The following is a 13511-nucleotide window of genomic DNA, read 5'->3' as shown; positions in this document are numbered from 1 at the left end:
AAAAAGACAGGACATATGCAGAAGGAATGCCCTGATTTTAAGTAGTGGCTGGCTAAGAATGGTAACAATTATTTTATGATACTTGAGTCCTATAATTTAAGTGTTCCTGCTAATTCTTGGTGGTTTGATTCTGGTTCTATGGTTCATGTTACCAATTCAACTCAGGGATTCCTTACAATCCGGAAGCTGGAAAGAAACCAAAGAACGCTTAAGGTTGGGGATGATCGAGAATTAGAAGTGAAGGCCAACGGAACATTACATTTATTTATGAAAACTGGTTTATGTATTAAACTTTATGATACCTTATATGTTCCTGAGGTAACTCGGAACCTTGTATCAGGACCAAAGTTAGACATGGACGTTTTATTGTTTCCCATGGTCATCGCAAACTCTCTATCCTCTATGATTCCGTTCTTTATGGTAATGGTGTTCTGGATGGTGGTCTCTATAGATTAGAACTAGATGATGGCTTTTCCAAATCCTTGTTGTCATATAACATTAATGAATCACTCACAAAGATGAAAGAGAAATGAGACTTAGAGACTTCATCCATGTTGTGGCATTAGCGTTTAGGCCACATCTCAAAAGAACGATTAAATCGTCTTGTTAAGGATGAAGTCTTACCTCCTCTTGATTTCTCTGATTATGGAACATGTGTCAAATGTCTTAAAGGTAAAATGACATTAGCGAATAAGAAAGGTGCCACTAGGAGCTCTAATTTATTAGAACTCATTCACACTGACATTAGTGGTCCCTACCAAATCGCTGGCATAACAGGACATACTTCATGTAACACCCCGAAAACGGGTTTGGTAATCAAACCCCGTTAATACTAAAAGACAGGTAAAGCACCGTTAGTGGTAAAATTTACCCGGTGAATATTAGGATTTTAAGTAAACAAACCAATTATTTATTAAAAAGCTAAGTAAAGGCCTATGGATAAATAAAGTTTATAAAGGCCGAGTTAACGGGACTTAAAATAAACTTAATTGTAGATTCCCCGAATCCACTAAGATAACTAGGAATGCCAAAAACCTAGTTAATGAGTGGGAAATATTGTTAAAAAATAATTAGGTTGTGACCTAATTAATAATAACCAAACATGAGGGACCAAAATGGGATAAAATAACACAACACACACACAAGAGTGTGTGTGGTGCGTGTTCTGGATCAACCAGGAAGGGCTCCAAGGAGCCAAAACCCTAACTCAACCAAATTCAACAAATTGAAAGTCGATTCTAACCCCAAATCAATGCATGAACGCGAATTCGTGATCACCTCGATGAAGGGATTCATAAGGTATGCCAAATTTCAATTATTTAGTTCCATCTTGAATTCTTGGTGAACATATGAAATCGAAAATTTGGCTTGCATTATTGAAGTTTTGGACGAATTTAGAATGAAATCATGTCTAGGGGTAAACCCTAGTCATTTTCTGTTACACCCTAACACGTTTAACCTAAAAATGACGCAGCGGAAAAGAGCTTTAAAAATTTCTTTCCTTATTAACGACATTACTTTCACGAAGGTTCCAAATTCTAAAAATGTTTAAACGTTCTATAAAAGAATTCATAACATTCATACTAAAATTTAGATTCTAGACATTTATATACTTCAACTATGTGACCGATCTATCCCTACAATCTTTGCTCTTGACTCGATCTACGTCCGCTTCACTTCCTTAGCAGCAGAAGAAGTCCGTGTAGTACCTGTGGGCATCACATACAACTTAAGCCATTAGTCGATGACAACATCATTATAACATCAATCTCAAATAATTAAAGATTGAATAACGTTCGATAATGTAACTTGATCCATTCGAATAACCCTTCTCCTTCTCTTGTTCCGGATTCGGCTTAAATTTCATAAGAATCCGATGTACTCATTCCTGCATTACGTACCGACCTCAAACGCATAATTAATAACGTTAAAATTCTAACATATCAATTCATACATACATACGTACTTACAATACAAACATACATACACATCTGCCTACATACATACCTTTCTACAACCTCACTTACGTGCATACACTCATACATGTCTTTACGCATACATACATACACAACTACATACGTACATACCTTCCTACATCTTTGCTAATCATACAATATTTACATGGGTCTTAGACTTAGGTTGCAACTCATAAAGCGTCAAGGGAACACTCGAATCATGATTGGAAGGCTCGCCATAGACCACGGGTAATATACCGAAGCCTACGATGCATAATTAACATAAGTAACTAAATTTCAGCTTTTTGGACATGGGGAGGGCGTCGGTGACGGCCCTAGGGGTCGTAGCGACGGCCCTTGCATTTTACACGTAGCCAAAAACCTCCGTAGGCAGCAAAATAACCCGTCAGCAAAACTGACTTTCCAGGGGTCGTAGGCGACGACCTACTTGGGCGTAGGCTAAGGCCTCTAGAAAATCAGTTTTTCCTGCTGTGTTGATTTCGTCGTTCGAAGCACTAAACGCGCATAAACTTTCGAACCGTTTACCCGTTTAACCTCCGTTTCTTCCTACATGCTTGTAAATTCACATTCTATCATATTAACTTAAATCCTACCTCCGGATTAAGGAAATTCTTAACTTACGTGCATTCGACATATTATCATTTTCTAACTATTTGACCCGTTCGTGCGTTTATCAACATAATCTGTTTATTTGACCTCAATCTCATATGAACTTTAATAATTTCATTGGCACCTATCATAAAAGATAAATTCCTGGACGTCTTGCATCCTCTTAATCCATTTTCGCTCAAAGGCTTATTTTTGACCCGTTATGGGTATTTGCGCATTAAATGGTCTATGACATATAAAACTCTATACTTCGCTTTTATACTTGACCAAGACATTACTCTAATCAAATAGTTCGTTTCCAAACGACTTTTAAGGTCATTTGGCCGAATACCCATCAAGGGCGTTTTTGTCAATTTAGCCCTATCCTTAACAACAAAGGACTTCCTTGCCTAAGTAACCAATCCTACTACTTAGCTACAATTCTTAATCACATTACCTTACTCGAATCAAAGCTAAGATCCGTTTAATACTTCATTGATATCATACAAATTCATTCCTATTTGACCTCAATTATCATACTAATTAGATTGCACATAACTTTACATAAACAACTAAGAAGTAATTATAGAAATACTTACCTTGTGCGTCCGTGCTCGTAACCGCTTCCTTGCCTCATCTTGACCCGTTAGCCTTCCATGCTTGGTCCATGCTAGTGTGGTTCCTATTCTTTCATGTCGTCATGCCATAATAATGTTAGCATTCATGCTCATTCATATTAATACACATTTTTCAACTCTTATCTATATTGACTTTTACTAACACGCATACGACATGATTTGTCAACCACATTGTTCAATATCTTCAAAATCCAAATTCGTTATCACACATAACACATAATTGGTCTAACACATATTCCATAATCTCTCAATTTCTATATTTGTGTCAAAATGCTTATCCATGCTATAAATTCTTGGTTGACTTTCAGAAAGTCAACCTTCTAGCATATAACTTCTAACTTTTGAACATGCATTCATATTGATATAGTAGACCATATTAATGACGTGATATTCATTTCATACGTAATGTTGTATGACACATACAACTACATGATCATCTAGTCACATACACAATACACACATATTCAATTCACACATACTTATACTATCATAATTCTATATTCGACAACCACACCCTGTATGAATCAACTTAACATAATCGTAACATCATCCTTGCTAGTAAGGTCATATGCTATACATTTAGTACACGCCCGCTTTTATCCTTATTTAAGGGATTAGTAGACCACACATAGCAAACCTCACCCGCTTAAACACAATGTACAAGCTCCTAATGCATAAACTTGGCTCACACATACATTCAACCCGAATCCTTATACAAGTTCCATTTTGAGCACATTCTTCAAGTTAGTAAACTACTAATCATAGCATTATCCTATTCTCATTCGCATATATCATGCCATTTCATACAATCTCACATCTTAACTTCATTTAGACATTTCATCATACACTTGGTGTGCGTACAACTTCCTAAGCACATAGCACAAGTAGTTTAAGCATGTTCTTCCTAAATTCATCTCTTGAACTATTTTATTCAAGCAATATCACATTGTCATCAATTCTTTATCATGTTTACTATCAAAACCTATCATATAACATCTTGTGCAACAACATAATCTTAATATCAAACTTCACATGTTCATCATAATCATTCTCACGCTCATACACATGGTTTCATTCTAATTCACTAAGATAACTAAAAATTTGGCCATGATTCTACTTAAACATGATAACATTAGCAAGCATACAACTCATACCCACTCTACTCTATGTGGGTTTTCACTTCCAACATTGATTAGCCGATTTTTAGGCATACATAATGTTCTAGATGGTGATCCTAGTTCAACATCATTCTAATTCCATATAAACTCATGGATTTTCTTGAACCCTAACATAATCAAGTTCATCAAAATGCCAAATTCTTCTTACCTAAGCTTTAGTAAGTCCAGATGATCAAGAAATCACCAACATGCATGAGCAATGGCCATGATTAGGGCTTCAATTGGATGAATTTGTGTGATTAAAAGGGTTCCCCTTCTTCTCTTGGCTCTGGCGTCGAACACACACACACATCTGATGTGTGTTTGTTTTTTTATTTCATTTTTATTAATTCAACTTTCATAACATGTCACTTTTAGCCCCTTAAGTTTAGTGTGGTAATTGTTTAGTCACCAAACTTTATTACTTACTATCTAACTTGTATCGGTAACCAAGATAAATAACATATTTCTCACATTTTTATTAATCATGATAACATGCTAACGAATTTAATAATTCGGATTTTGGGTGTTACAAGTCTACCCCCCTTAAAGAAGGTTTCGTCCCCGAAACCTCTCTAGTTCCTACATTTACCTTTCTATTGTACTCATTCAATGGGCACACTACAACATAACTCATCGGGGTCTTTTGCATAAAAATCTTAACCATGAATAAATATAATCGTACGCATTGTTCTTATCTTCTTAAATTAGTAATTTACTTCATAATCACGCAAGGGTCAGGGTCTGATCCAGAGCTCTTATTAGTGTCTTTCACTTTATGTTGCTAGTCTCTAGCACATATATCCCTAGCATTTCATTCATTGAACTTATTCCAAATGTATACAATTATTACTCGTATAGACCTAAGGTCACAACTCGTTTCTAGATTCCTACTTAACCATATTACATTCATACATTTACTAACCGGGATAATTCGATTCATTTCATACTACTCATACATCATATGTTATCTTTCATTTTGTTCACTACGAGCCATCCTAAACATTTCCATTGCTATCATTATTGCTGATTACCTTTAAGCTCTTCAAGAGGGGTTGATATATTATCATACGCATACTATATTCATTCAAGGACTTATTACTACAACCAAAATCACCCTTCTCAAACTTATTTATCTGTACTTATCACGAAGACTAAGCATCATTTCCAAGGTTACTATTGTTAATTATGCCATGCGTATCTTTTCTACAAGGTCTTGTTCAAATGAACATGGCCAACAAGCTGAGCATCAAGGTTAGCATTTCTTAACGATACTTACTGTCTCGTATATTCTATCAGAATTTCCACAGTTACGAGCATTCGAGTTCAATACTACCCGATGATCATTACGAACATTTTGAAATTCATTCTACATTTTTGCATTACGGTTTGTATATATATATATATTCTATTCTAATACAGTCTCTAGTCGAGTCATAACCTCCTATTTGAGTTATAACTCTTTTTATACATACCTCTCGGAAGTAGATTCCATTGATTTGTTATCCATACCTTACGAAGATCATTCCTTTCCGATTAGTGACATTGCGTGTCCATTCATCAAGCTCACCTATGAGTACAAAACTTAAAATATCAAAACATTAACTAACGAGTCCAAATGGCAAACGCCATCTGACCTGCATGACCCATTTATCCTTTCGACCTTCTCGCATGCAACGCATTTGCATAAATACATTCATATATATATATATATATATATATATATATATATATATATATAAATGTATATGAAAATTTAAGCATAATTTGAATCGTATCACTTAAGAAACATTTACTTGTCTGGTTCGTAATTGCTTACACCTTCGGATATTTTCACTCCAATCATACTTTTGTTCATTTGCTTTACATTTACTTATATGACTTGTGTGACACAATCATGGTCAAACTATTGACTTCTTCTTAAGTAGATTAGTTTTTGTCTTTATATCTTAAATCCGTTTCGCTGATTCGAACACCTTACTCATACCTTTCATGTTTTGAATCCGTCTCACGAATTCAAATATTGCATTCACCTCTTTCATTCTTTGAAGCCGTCTCGCGGATTCAATCATTTCATTCGCATATTTCATTCCTTGAATCCGTCTCGCGGATTCAAGCATCGCATTCGCATATTTCATTCCTTGAATCCGTCTCGCGGATTCAAGCATCGCATTCACATCTTTCATTCCTACAAGGTACTCTCAATCCCCCGAGAGTCTTACTACCCATTTCACTCACACGCCTAGCAGCTACCAAACTCTATCGGACATACCTGTAATAATTATCACGGTCTCACGAACGTCATACATTTCTTGTGTACTGGCCAGGTACACATTCCACGTACTAGTTTCGTGTCTTCGCGTAATCGCCACCTTATGTCCGAAGAATTTAGTTTCGGCTCGTGTAAAATTTTCAAAACTTATTTACCATGTCGTTATCATAATTGTTCAAAATTTTTCTTTCACTTGCTTAACCATACCATTTCATACGCCCATACGTTAAGTTTACGTACCTGGGGTCAATTCGTTTCATTACTTGCCTCGATGCCGGTCCTAGACCGCATTCACGGATCATCTCTTCTAACAATTGCGCTTACCCTTCACAAAACATACTATTAGTTTCCTTCAAATACATAATCTAATACATACTTACATTCGCTTTTTCCTTTAGGCCTCGATCGAGTCTTGGATTGCACGGGTTCTTGGTCACGGGAGCACACCGGTTTGAGTTCAAGTATTTACCTCCTGTTACTTGATTCTCTCAAACCAGGGCTCTGATACCAACTTGTTACACCCTAACACGTTTAACCTTAAAAATGACGCAGCGGAAAAAGAGCTTTAAAATTTCTTTCCTTATTAACGACATTACTTTCACGAAGGTTCCAAATTCTAAAAATGTTAAACGTTCTATAAAAGAATTCACAACATTCATACTAAAATTTAGATTTCTAGACATTATATACTTCAACTATGTGACCGATCTATCCGTACAATCTTTGCTCTTGACTCGATCTACGTCCGCTTCACTTCCTTAGCAGCAGAAGAAGTCCGTGTAGTACCTGTGGGCATCACATACAACTTAGCCATTAGTCGATGACAACATCATATAACATCAATCTCAAATAATTAAAGATTGAATAACGTTCGATAATGTAACTTGATCCATTCGAATAACCCTTCTCCTTCTATTGTTCCGGATTCGGCTTAAATTTCATAAGAATCCGATGTACTCATTCCTGCATTACGTACCGACCTCAAACGCATAATTAGTAACGTTAAAATTCTAACATATCAATTCATACATACATACGTACTTACATACAAACATACATACACATCTGCCTACATACATACCTTTCCTACAACCTTACTTACGTGCATACACTCATACATGTCTTTACGCATACATACATACACAACTACATACGTACATACCTTTCCTACATCTTTACATAATCATACAATATTTACATGGGTCTTAGACTTAGGTTGCAACTCATAAGCGTCAAGGGAACACTCGAAATCATGATTGGAAGGCTCGCCATAGACCACGGGTAATATACCGAAGCCTACGATGCATAATTAACATAAATAACTAAATTTCAGCTTTTTGGTCATGGGGAGGGCGTCGGCGACGGCCCTAGGGGTCGTAGGCGACGGCCCTTGCATTTACACGTAGCCAAAAACCTCCGTAGGCAGCAAAATAACCCGTCAGCAAAAACTGACTTTCCAGGGGTCGTAGGCGACGGCCTACTTGGGCGTAGGCTACGGCCTCTAGAAAATCAGTTTTCCTGCTGTGTTGATTTCGTCGTTCGAACGCACTAAAACGCGCATAACTTTCGAACCGTTTACCCGTTTAACCTCCCGTTTCTTCCTACATGCTTGTAAATTCACATTCTATCATATTAACTTAAAATCCTACCTCCGGATTAAGGAAATTCTTAACTTACGTGCATTCGACATATTATCATTTTCTAACTATTTGACCCGTTCGTGCATTTATCAACATAATCTGTTTATTTGACCTCACTCTCATATGAACTTTAATAATTTCATTGGCACCTATCATAAAAGATTAAATTCCCGGACGTCTTGCATCCTCTTAACCCATTTTCGCTCAAAGGCTTATTTTTGACCCGTTATGGGTATTTGCGCATTAAATGGTCTATGACATATAAAACTCTATACTTCGCTTTTATACTTGACCAAGACATTACTCTAATCAAATAGTTCGTTTCCAAACGACTTTTAAGGTCATTTGGCCGAAATACCCATCAAGGGCGTTTTTGTCAATTTAGCCCTATCCTTAACAACAAAGGACTTCCTTGCCTAAGTAACCAATCCTACTACTTAGCTACAATTCTTAATCACACATACTTTACTAGGATCAAAGCTAAGATCCGTTTAATACTTCATTGATATCATACAAATTCATTCCTATTTGACCTCAATTATCATACTAATTAGATTGCACATAACTTTACATAAACAACTAAGAAGTAATTATAGAAATTACTTACCTTGTGCGTCCGTGCTCGTAACCGCTTCCTTGCCTCATCTTGACCCGTTAGCCTTCCATGCTTGGTCCATGCTAGTGTGGTTCCTATTCTTTCATGTCGTCATGCCATAATAATGTTAGCATTCATGCTCATTCATATTAATACACATTTTTCAACTCTTATCTATATTGACTTTTACTAACACGCATACGACATGATTTGTCAACCACATTGTTCAATATCTTCAAAATCCAAATTCGTTATCACACATAACACATAATTGGTCTAACATATATTCCATAATCTCTCGATTTCTATATTTGTGTCAAAATGCTTATCCATGCTATAAATTCTTGGTTGACTTTCAGAAAGTCAACCTTCTAGCATATAACTTCTAACTTTTGAACATGCATTCATATTGATATAGTAGACCATATTAATGACGTGATATTCATTTCATACGTAATGTTGTATGACACATACAACTACATGATCATCTAGTCACATACACAATACACACATATTCAATTCACACATACTTATACTTTCATAATTCTATATTCGACAACGACACCCTGTATGAATCAACTTAACATAATAGTAACATCATCCTTGCTAGTAAGGTCATATGCTATACATTTAGTACACGCCCGCTTTTATCCTTATTTAAGGGATTAGTAGACCACACATAGCAAACCTCACCCGCTCAAACACAATGTACAAGCTCCTAATGCATAAACTTGGCTCACACATACATTCAACCCGAATCCTTATACAAGTTCCATTTTGAGCACATTCTTCAAGTTAGTAAACTACTAATCATAGCATTATCCTATTCTCATTCGCATATATCATTCCATTTCATACAATCTCACATCTTAACTTCATTTAGACATTTCATCATACACTTGGTGTGCGTACAACTTCCTAAGCACATAGCACAAGTAGTTTAAGCATGTTCTTCCCAAATTCATCTCTTGAACTATTTTATTCAAGCAATATCACATTGTCATCAATTCTTCATCATGTTTACTATCAAAACCTATCATATAACATCTTGTGCAACAACATAATCTTAATATCAAACTTCACATGTTCATCATAATCATTCTCACGCTCATACACATGGTTTCATTCTAATTCACTAAGATAACTAAAAATTTGGCCATGATTCTACTTAAACATTATAACATTAGCAAGCATACAACTCATACCCACTCTACTCTATGTGGGTTTTCACTTCCAACATTGATTAGCCGATTTTTAGGCATACATAATGTTCTAGATGGTGATCCTAGTTCAACATCATTCTAATTCCATATAAACTCATGGATTTTCTTGAACCCTAACATAATCAAGTTCATCAAAATGCCAAATTCTTCTTACCTTAAGCTTTAGTAAGTCTAGATGATCAAGAAATCACCACCATGCATGAGCAATGGCCATGATTAGGGCTTCAATTGGATGAATTTGTGTGATTAGAAGGGTTCCCCTTCTTCTCTTGGCTCTGGCGTCGAACACACACACACATCTGATGTGTGTGTTTGTTTTTTTTTATTTCATTTTTATTAATTCAACTTTCATAACATGTCACTTTTAGCCCCTTAAGTTTAGTGTGGTAATTGTTTAGTCACCAAACTTTATTACTTACTATCTAACTTGTATCGGTAACCAAGATAAATAACATATTTCTCACATTTTTATTAATCATGATAACATGCTAACGAATTTAATAATTCGGATTTTGGGGTGTTACATTTTCTTGTTGAATTAATGATTAAACTATGAAATTCATGATCATCCACCATGTGTGTGTGGTAGGTTTTGTAGAAACATGATGAACACTAGAATCATGATTAGTAAACTAGTGTTATTTGAACTTTGTGAAGTTAATCTTGATATTGAACTATAAATTAGATGATTGACTTGTAAAAGATGTTAAAATCTTGGCTAAATAAGTAGTCATGAACTTGATTGTTGATTTAGTGGAATTATGCCCTTTAGGTGTTTGTTAAAATGCCTAAATGAACATTCATAAGTCGAAATTATAAAGAAACGCGTATTTGGATAATATGATAAATTACGTGTGACATATAAAGATATGAGTTCTAAACAAGAGGTTGATTGAACTCTATAGGCAAAGCGGGTGAATCTTCAAGTAGCCAAATTGGGAAGGACGCGCGCTTGAAGGATAAGCTATAAGGTACATGGCTTGTCACCCCGTTACATTTATGTAGACAAGCTTAGTTTAAATATGTGTAATGTTGATATAACGAAAATGGTTGTGTTTGATATGTCATTGAAGTGATGGAATTCACTCGACAACCAAATGGGTCAAATTAATAGTTAAAATAAAAGTGATTAAAATGAAGACACCATTTGGTAAAAGTTATAATGGGTCGAACAATTTAAAAATATTGTTTTTAAGTAATAAGAACCGTGGCGCGAACCGGAATAGGTTCAAGGGGCATGATGGTATTAATCTACCATCACACGTTGACAAATGGTCATGTCGACTAAACGGGTCAAATAGTGTGCAAATACCATTTGAAAATAATAACTGACGACTACTTGTTGAGTTTTTGTGATGACAGGAAATAACATGTGATTGCATTGCTTTAACTAGAAAGTTTAAAGCAAAAGGTATATATACGGGTCGATGCTATGACCCGAGCCAGGTATGCACATTTAGAGTTTTAGTAAAAGTGATATTTTGGTCAATTATAGCAAAAGTCCTTTGTCGTAAAATGAGGGACTAAAATTGACCAAAAAGCCCTTAATAGGTAAACCGGGTAAACGACCCTTAGAGGTTGTTTAGGAATTTGTGTTGTGATTATGTAGCCCTTAGACACGTATATGAGTTTTAGGCAAAAATCTTTTGTGAGTTAAATGCCCTAAAGGGGGTCATTAGCGTAAAGTAACTAAACGAAGGGTAAATTGGGATTTCGGGTTTCCTTAAGTTAAATCCACCGCAAAAATAGTTGTGGTGGAAAATAAGTAGGCACTTAAATTTGGAAATGTGAGGCGTGAAAAGAGAAGAGCGGATTTGATGCTTAAATGCATAAAAATCCTCAATCGGGTCAAAATGAATTACGCACATAACTTGGGTGTTTGTTGCGTAATTCACAAAAGTTATGATTCCAAGACAGAGATTTAGCGTTATATATCTTAGTTTATGATTTATGATTAACTAGGAACAAGTTTAGAGGTCCTAAATTCAAACGGGTCGAAATATTGATTTTGAACAATAATCCGAATGCTTAAAGATTTAGAATTTCATTAGTTTATAATGTTGAAATTTTACTCCACAAGATGGAGAATTAAATTACGAGCGTGTAGGAAAAAGAATCACGTAAAACAGATGTGTAAATTGAAAGTTATGCACGTTTTCGTGAAAAGAATCGGAGCTGGAAAATGCAGCATCTGCTGCAAATCAATCTGTCCAAAGAGCTACCGTAAGTTACGGTAGCTACCGTAACTTACGGTAGAGGCTGAAGTGTTACGCTGGATTTGCACTGCCTTACGGCAGCCCCTGGAAGCCCAGTGGCTACCGTAGCTTACATTGGCTGCCGTAAGTTACGGTAGTGCCCAATTATTTTTGTTGAGTTTTGTTTCGCGAATCCATTTCAACAAGTTTTAAACCGCGTTTGACTAAAATCATTTCATGTTTATGGAATGTAGGTTACCTAGCAGGACCGGATGACGACTGAGCCCGACGAAGAACCGAACACACGAGATCAAAGCTTCCGCGAATAGTTTCGTCGTTACGTTTTAAACGGCGAATTAAATAACAAAATATTGGAATATTTTATTCAGTAAATTGTTTTAATAAACTCGTATTTTTTTTAGTGTACTTCTAATCTTAATACACCACTATAATTGAACTTTTTGGATAATTGATTAAAATGGACTTAGGGTGTTACACTTCATTTATCACTTTTATTGATGATTATTCTCGCTTACTTGTATCTTATTAAGGAAAAGTCTGAATCTCTTACAACCTTTAAAGATTATAAGGCTGAAGCTGAAAAGCAATTAGTCGTCAGATTAAAGTTGTGAGATCGGATAGAGGCGGTGAATATTATGGAAGACATACTGATGTGGGTCAAGCTCCTGGTCCATTTTATGAGTTTTGTAAGGGCCAGGGGATTGTGAACCAATACACCATGCCTGGTACACCTCAGCAAAATGGAGTCGCTGAACGAAGAAACCGTATCCTTATGAACATGGTGCGCAGTATGTTAGCCAACACTAATTTACCATTATTCTTCTGGACTGAAGCGTTAAAAGCAGTTGTTCATATACTCAATAGAGTTCCTTCTAAGTCTGTCCTTAAAACTCCTTATGAACTTTGGACAGGAAGGAAACCAAGTCTTAAATATATGAAAGTATGGGGCGGCATTGCTGAAGCACCTTTACAATCCTTTCCTAAGGAAACTTGACCCTAAGACAATTACCTGCTTCTTTATCGGGTATCCTGATAATTCTAAGGGTTATCATTTCTATTGTCCTTCCCATGTCACCCGTATTGTTGAAACCAAGCGTGCTGCATTCCTGGAGGATTTCAAGGTCAGTGGGAGCAATACCAACCCTTACGAAGAATTTCAAGAAGTACAAGACGCGGGGGGAGAGATTCGTCGCTTGCCATTACTCC

This window comes from Helianthus annuus, unplaced genomic scaffold (genome assembly GCF_002127325.2).
Source record: "Helianthus annuus cultivar XRQ/B unplaced genomic scaffold, HanXRQr2.0-SUNRISE HanXRQChr00c002, whole genome shotgun sequence".
In the NCBI taxonomy this organism is placed as follows: domain Eukaryota; kingdom Viridiplantae; phylum Streptophyta; class Magnoliopsida; order Asterales; family Asteraceae; genus Helianthus; species Helianthus annuus.
The sequence above is the reverse complement of the archived record's forward strand: the minus strand, read 5'-3'. Positions refer to the sequence as shown.